The sequence below is a fragment of the Saccostrea echinata genome, unplaced genomic scaffold (genome assembly GCF_033153115.1).
Source record: "Saccostrea echinata isolate AGI-Se365-2 ecotype Australia unplaced genomic scaffold, CSIRO_AGI_Sech_v1 ptg000001l, whole genome shotgun sequence".
NCBI classification, from domain to species: domain Eukaryota; kingdom Metazoa; phylum Mollusca; class Bivalvia; order Ostreida; family Ostreidae; genus Saccostrea; species Saccostrea echinata.
This window is the reverse complement of record NW_026889750.1, coordinates 5,926,824-5,934,217: the sequence shown is the minus strand read 5'-3', so window position 1 is coordinate 5,934,217 and position 7,394 is coordinate 5,926,824.

Sequence of the window (7,394 nt, the reverse complement as noted above, 5' to 3'; positions counted from 1 at the left end):
TCGAAGGCATTTTTTGGATATGAACTAATACAAGATCAAATTAAACATGTCACAGGTCAATATTGTCTTTTAAAATTAAATTTCATGTCTTTTGATGCACAACTCAAGTGGTATTTTATGAAAGTCAGTATGTAAAACAGAGAATTTCATGAAATGCTTGTTTTGTGTTTTAAAAGACAGAAACCGATTACATTGACAGAACGATGAAATTCCGAAAATTTCCAATTTTTTTTCTTCTAAAACAAAAAAACAAAACAAAAAAAAACTTGAGGGTCGGGCACAAAAAAATAGGGTCAGTCGGGTAGCAGGAAACAAGACATTTTTTTGGCCTTAGTCTGTGGCGGTCAGACACCTTTTCATCACATTTTTCTTTCCTGTTACTTTTGCTGCTGGGCAATGTTCTGGAAGCAACAGGTGAAAGACCTGCCATGGAAAAAAAGAGCCTAGGTTGGTGTCTTCAGGGCGAAAACCTTTAAAGATGGAGGGATGTGGCAGTCAGATAGATTTGATAGCCAGTGGCCAGATAGTTCAAGTGGTAGAACACCTGACTGGAGATTCAGTGGGCCAGGGTTCGAATCCCAGTCTGGTTTATCTCCTGTTAGAGTTCTATGACTGTTGAAAATGAAAATTTTTCCAATTAATGAGATTATTAAGCAAAGCAAAATCATCATTGATAATAAATATTCTGTAAATTGGACAATTTTAAATCTGTAACACCTTTTAAATGTATAAAGAATAATGTTATGACTACTTTCTTAACAAAAATAATACCTTTATTAAAATACCAGCACTGAATTCAGCATCCCTTTGGGTGCTGTTTAATTACATCAACCATTCCATAGCTGTTTAAAAATAGAGTAATTCAGAACTTTTCTTTGACAAGAGACTTTATTTGTTGGCTAAAAATAATTTCAGCATGTTCAAGCAACTTTTCTTGGAATTTTGACCATATGTATGCCTCTCACCAGCAGATCCTCTAGGCTTCTTCAATATTTCAGCAAGACTTCAGGACACTAAAGATTACTAGCTTGCTGGTGCACATGAAATCGATAGGTACTAATTCATGCAAGAATTTGTTGATGTATGAAACATACTTGATTGCTATTCGTAACGGGTGACATGTTGTTTCTCCAAATTTTTCACTGCAGGAATTCTCCTAGCTGTCGAGAAAAATCTTAATGAAAACTTATAGTAATGATACAAAGTATAGTTAAGTATGCAACATTCAAAATGGCTTCAATTACCATGGAAATGAAGAAGGTCAATTTGGGGTGACATAAACTAATAACAAACATGAGTTTCAACTGCCGAGATGCCTTACTGCTCTTCACTACTGAGGTAAAAGAGGCGTTTGTTTTAGCTGTTGGGGCCGTCACCCTCGATGGAGGCAGGCATCAGAGTCCTGCCGCAGACCGCCGAGCAGCAGAGGCCCTCGGCCGTCCCCCTCGTCGAAGGACTAATTAATAGATCTGGATTAAAAACATTTCCTGCATGTGTGCGATAGTTGGGCCACATTCATCATACTCCTGTTTAGTGATGCACATTTGCCCGAAAGTGGAGAGAGAGCCCAAGATGGATCCACCTTTCCACACTAAATTCTTCCTGTCATGCGCTGTAGTGATCTTCACTTTCAGCTCAAAAAGTCTTGGAAATAGGGTTGATCCACCAGATAAAATAATGTTCTTGGAAATGTCTGTCCAAATATCTTTGTCGCATTCTAAAATGGAGTCGAGGATTTGCTTATGTATCCCGTTGGCTTCCAGACCTTGAAATATAAAAAAAAGATTCTTGAAGAATTTCAGTCAATTTTTTCATTTATTACTCTGTATACGATATGAAATTTAGGATTCGTTTTAGTCAAACTGTAGTGTATTGCTGTAAAATTTCTTAAAATTTTAAAAAGTTACAGCAACAATAGTTTGGAAGGGTTAAAATATATTGGAAGACTTACCCATAGATGGCTGGAATAGTAATTCTGGACACCGGAAACATTTGTTCCCGATTTTGATCACTTGTCCGTCAGGAAGTTCGTAAGAATTTTCCTGGCCTGAAGAGTGTGCAGAGGCAGAGAGCTCTTGTTCAAAGTCCACATGTGGCAACATAACAGACCTTCTCCTTAATGCTACGAACAATTTCTTGGTCGGCTACAGAAAAAAAAAATTAGCGAAAGGAAAATCGAAATTGCCACATCGGTACTTAAATGCACAGAGAGAATGTATGGATTTGAAATTTTACCGAAATTAACTAAGTTATTTCCATGGTTTACAAGCAGTTCTTGTAAAGCGAGACTTGCATTGTGCCTTGCTCTTCCTGTGATCGTAGGGAAAATGAACTTGGGGGCATCGCGTCCAGCAAACCCTGACTTACAGATACCCGATCCGTTATCAATGACAACTGTACTATCGTCCTTTAGCATATTTTATCTACAATGAAAATTCTCTTTGCAGTCGATTTTAAGGATCCGGAGAGAGAGAGAGATATTCAGACCCATCTTCAGGCTACTTTAGTAAACATACCACTGGTAAATATTAATCAAACAGGATACTAGCATCTTTGATGTAAAATGAACCATATAAGGACACAAATGAATAGTTCAGGGGTCACACGAGAGATGATGCGGACTCTGGAGTTAATTTGTATGATTATTATTAAAAATATTGGCAAATGTAAATATTTTCCTGTGATAAAGTATGGTTTATATCACCTCTTCCATCTGGGCTTGGTATATTCATTTTTAAATGGCCGATTTTGTACAGTCCCTGAAACGTTCTACTTTCCCATTTTTCCGTTCGCTCACCGTTCGTTCTACCGTTCGTTCAGCGTACGTTCACCGTTCGCTCTCCGTTCACAGTTTTGCGTTCACCGTTCACCGTGCGCTCGCGTTCACCGTTCACAAAGCGTTCAGCGTTCGCTCTTCGTTCCGTTCACTTTGCGTTCACCTTGCGTTCAGCGTTCACCTATCGTTCAGTTTTCATTGTCATTCGGAACTCCGAAGTGAAAGGACTTATCTTTTTGTAGGGAAGGAGTTACAGGTTTTTTTAAAATTAATAACTAACATATCGTGTTTGAAGAATCAATATTTCATGTTGAAAAATATCTACGATATATATTTTTATTATTCTAACTTAGCTGTTAGATTATTTATTAAATTACTCTGGAAAATAAATGTTGTTATAAGCACATTCTGTACCTATGTAGAACGATGCTGAAATATTAAATTTAACTAAGGGCAATGTGCAAATACTTCAAGCACTGCAACATTTTTATTGTTTTGTTAAAGACGACAAATCGTTAATGGTGATATAATTATCCAAGTCAAATAGTCACGCAGCAAAATTACGAAAATATTTATTTCTAACACGTTTTTTCCCAAATACTACAGAAAATATGATAGAACTAGTTCCGAGAGTTATACATAGTACTGCGGATATCCTGTTAATTTATTATCTTTGGAGCGAATTAAATTGATAGTATGGTTAAAGGAAATATTTATTTGAAATGTACTACACTACAAAATTTTTTATACTATAATATGTAAAGTCTATAGTTATAGAGAAAAAATTCTTCACTGTAACTTTATAGGTTTGCCATTCGATATGATTAATACCCCCCCCCCTCCCCTTTTTCCCCCTAGATTGGTTACTTAGTCAGTACTGTATTTCCAGAATATTTTAATTAACATTTTTTTTTTAAAAAGGTAAGGTCTTTTTTAGAACAAAAATTTCAGTCTCAAAACAAACATGCATCTAAAAAAGTCACAAAACAATAGTAGTTCAAAATGTACACGTGTCGGCGGTGGTATTTGAAATTGGCGGAGAGTATGTTTCAATTTCAAGTGTTAATGCCCAATGTATTTTATTCATTTATTATTCAAATGTTGGGATCAAATCTAGAAATGATAAAAATAAATGTTATAACTTGTTGGAAATATTCACACTTCGTCTTCGATGTGACGAAACTTTCACACCTGCACAGTGTCGAATGATTTTGATTGACAGGACAAGCACGTGGACTTCGTGTGAACTTGAAGCAGGAAAATAAAAACGAGTATGACTGTCAAACAAATGGATATGATTTCTCGATATAAAAAAAGTTACTTTCACTCTCTGATATATTTAGAAAAAAATTTAAGAGTTTTTGTTTGATATAGATACAAACATTTAGTGAAGCCTGAAAAGAGGGGGGGGGGGCTAAAACGGAATCTCTCTCTCTCTCTCTCTCTCTCTCTCTCATTTGTCTGTTTAATAAAAACTATAACAGCATATTACTTAAATATCAAGTTCTGAAAATTGAATTTATAACAAATAATATGAATATGTATCTTTGTATTATTTTGTCCGAGTATAACCACGGCTATCTACATATACATGTAGAAGTCTGCTCAATAAATCATCATGAAAAATAAAAATGACACATAATATATTATTGTATTAAAAAATTGAAATACGAGCGTATAAATGCAAAACGTCCACTGACCTTTGTAATTAATTTTTTTTTCATTACTTTACATGAAATCGCCCTGACATGGAGATATATGAATGATGTTACAACCGCTTTAATTCATTCTATAAGTCAGAAGTTTTCTCTTATTTGTTTATACTTCAGCGTTCGGCAACAATTGCAATGTTTTAATGCGATAAAAATCGTGTGATTAAAAACTTAAAGTGCATACATCGTCTTTCTTAGGACAATTTTGGCGAATTTATTTTATTGACTTATTTATTCATTCATTTATTAGTTTACTTATTTATTTATTCATTTTTTGGCACCTGACATTATAAAACAATAAAATAGTTTCAATGCAAGGAAAAGATCAGAGGCATTCCGAATATATCGTTCATCTTGCGTTCACCGTTCGTTCACCGTTCACTTTGCGTTCGCGTTTGCGCTCCGTTCGCGTTCTGCGTTCGCTCACCGTTCAGCGTTCACACATCGTTCACTCACCGTTCGCTCTGCGTTCGTTCGCCGTTCGTTCAGCGTTCGCTCACCGTTCAAGTGGGAAAGTAGAACGTTTCAGGGACTGTACATACAGTGTACCTTAGTTCTGAGTTTCTTGTGAAGCATAGTAGAGTCTCATTGCTTATTTCCATGTATATTTACTCCATAGTTTTTTGTGTACTTTTTTTATTTATACAAAATTTTATTCACAAAAAGGTGAATGGGATTGGGCAGCAGGCAAAGCCTATTTTAGCCCTCTCCCTTTATTGTGTAATAATATGTACAAGAAAAGGTTCTTATATACTCTAAATCGTGTTTCAAATAGGACCTATATACAATTATACATGCCTGAACTGAAATGTGCATTTCCTTGAATGGAGTTAGAACATTCTTGTAAGCCTTTTTATGATTAAGGTTTTGCTAGCAAATTTTAATTAAAAGAAAAAGAACGATGCAAAATCAATGTAAGGATAATGAAGTCTGATTGATAATGCTGAAATATGCATGTTAATTATTCATGAGAAGGAATTATAACAGTGCTCATCATTGTCATCCCGTAGCTTTTCAACACATCATCTATTGCTTTGTTCTATAGGAATTAACTTTGATAATGTGCTGTAGTATAGTGGATAAAATCATTTTCTATGAATTTTCGTGAATTATATCATGCAAAAATATACGTTGTAATTTGCTTTAATCCTTGTGGCTTTTCTTTACTTCGAAATTTATTAAACTGGCTCGAAATAAGGTTTGATTCTCAATTAAAACCTCAAATTCCGATATTGACGGTCATCATCTAATTAACATATATATTCAAATATTTGAAGCTATCTTCAATTAATTATACCTATCTTTAAATCTATTGTACCTATCTTCAAATCACTTGTACCTTTCTCCAAATGAATAAAAGATAGGTTTAATTCAATTATACCTATTTTTAATTCATTTAAAAATAGGTACAATTGATTTGAAGATAGGTACAATTGATTTGAAGATAGGTACAAATGCCATGAATTAAATATAGGTATAATTGATTTAAAGATCAAAATTTATCATTAGAGTTAAACACTGGCATTTTTGCTGCTGTTCACAAGTTCATAAATGAATCCTGTAGGTTTAAATAGCTTGTTAATATATGTAACTATTTTATTTGCTTATGTTTTGGATATTATTTGCATGACAATTATTATTATGTGTTATATTAAGGAGGGGAACTAGTATGTTAGAACTTGTTTCTGATCCTTTTGGTTGACAATAAAATATGTTCAAAACAAAACAAAGATAGCTGCAATTGAATTGAGCCTATCTTTAATTATAAAGATACTGACAATAACAACTACTCCCCATAAAAATGCTCTGTGTGGTTCCATCCATTTTCAAGTAGCTGTTAGAAGGAGCTTACTTTTTTTTTCAGTAAGACAAAATGAATTAAACCTAGGTATAATTGAATTGTACATATCTTCAAATCCTTTGTGGATATGTTTCAATTGTACCTATCTTCAAATCATTTGTACCTATCTTCAAATCAATTGAACCTATCTTCAAATGAACTGAAGATAGGCATAACTCATGCAATTGAATCTATCTTTAATTGAATTGAAGATAGGTGTAATTCCGTGAAAGATAGGTGTAATTTATTTGAACCTAGGTTTAATTATTTAGAGATAGGTATAATTATTTACACCCATCTTTAATTCATTTAGACCTATCTTTAATTTAAACAATAAAATGCTTTTTTTGGTTGTTAGTACGGGAATTAATGTCGCAGCTGCTGCAGAAAAAATACATAACCCCCGTAAGCGGGTTATGTTAATTTTTTCTGCAATAGCTGCGACGTTAATTCCCGTACTAACAACCAAAGAAAGACATTTTATTGTTTATATTTATATCTGTATAAACAATCATTAAAAGTAGGATTAAAAAGATTAATTATTGTATTATTGATATGTACGCCATAGTACGTTTCATTGATGGAACAGCCACTGATCAAGAAATCCGTACAGGTGATATGCCTAGTGTTGTTCATGAACTGATAAACGGCAATGGTTTTCTTTAGAAATAAAGGAGAAAATATTCAGTGGACGTAAATATTCAATTGTACTTATCTTCAATTAATTTGGAGACAGGTACAATTATTTCAAGATACATGTAGGTTCAAATATTTGAATATATGTTAATTTGGCCTTCCATAATGATCGACATTCGAACATATTTCTATATATGACCGATAAATTGATATGCAATTTATAATTAGAATGATCTTTTCTCCTTGTTAATTTATTCACTACCACGTACAATGGGGTTACTACATACAACTGAGAAGGTTGTAATTCGTGTTGTTTTGGTTTTTTTTTTCCATTTCGCTTTGCAGTCTTAATCACTACCTAAATACATATGAAATATATAGAATTCAAAAATTTAGTTCCCCCTCACCAATAGATGCTATTTGCCAAATT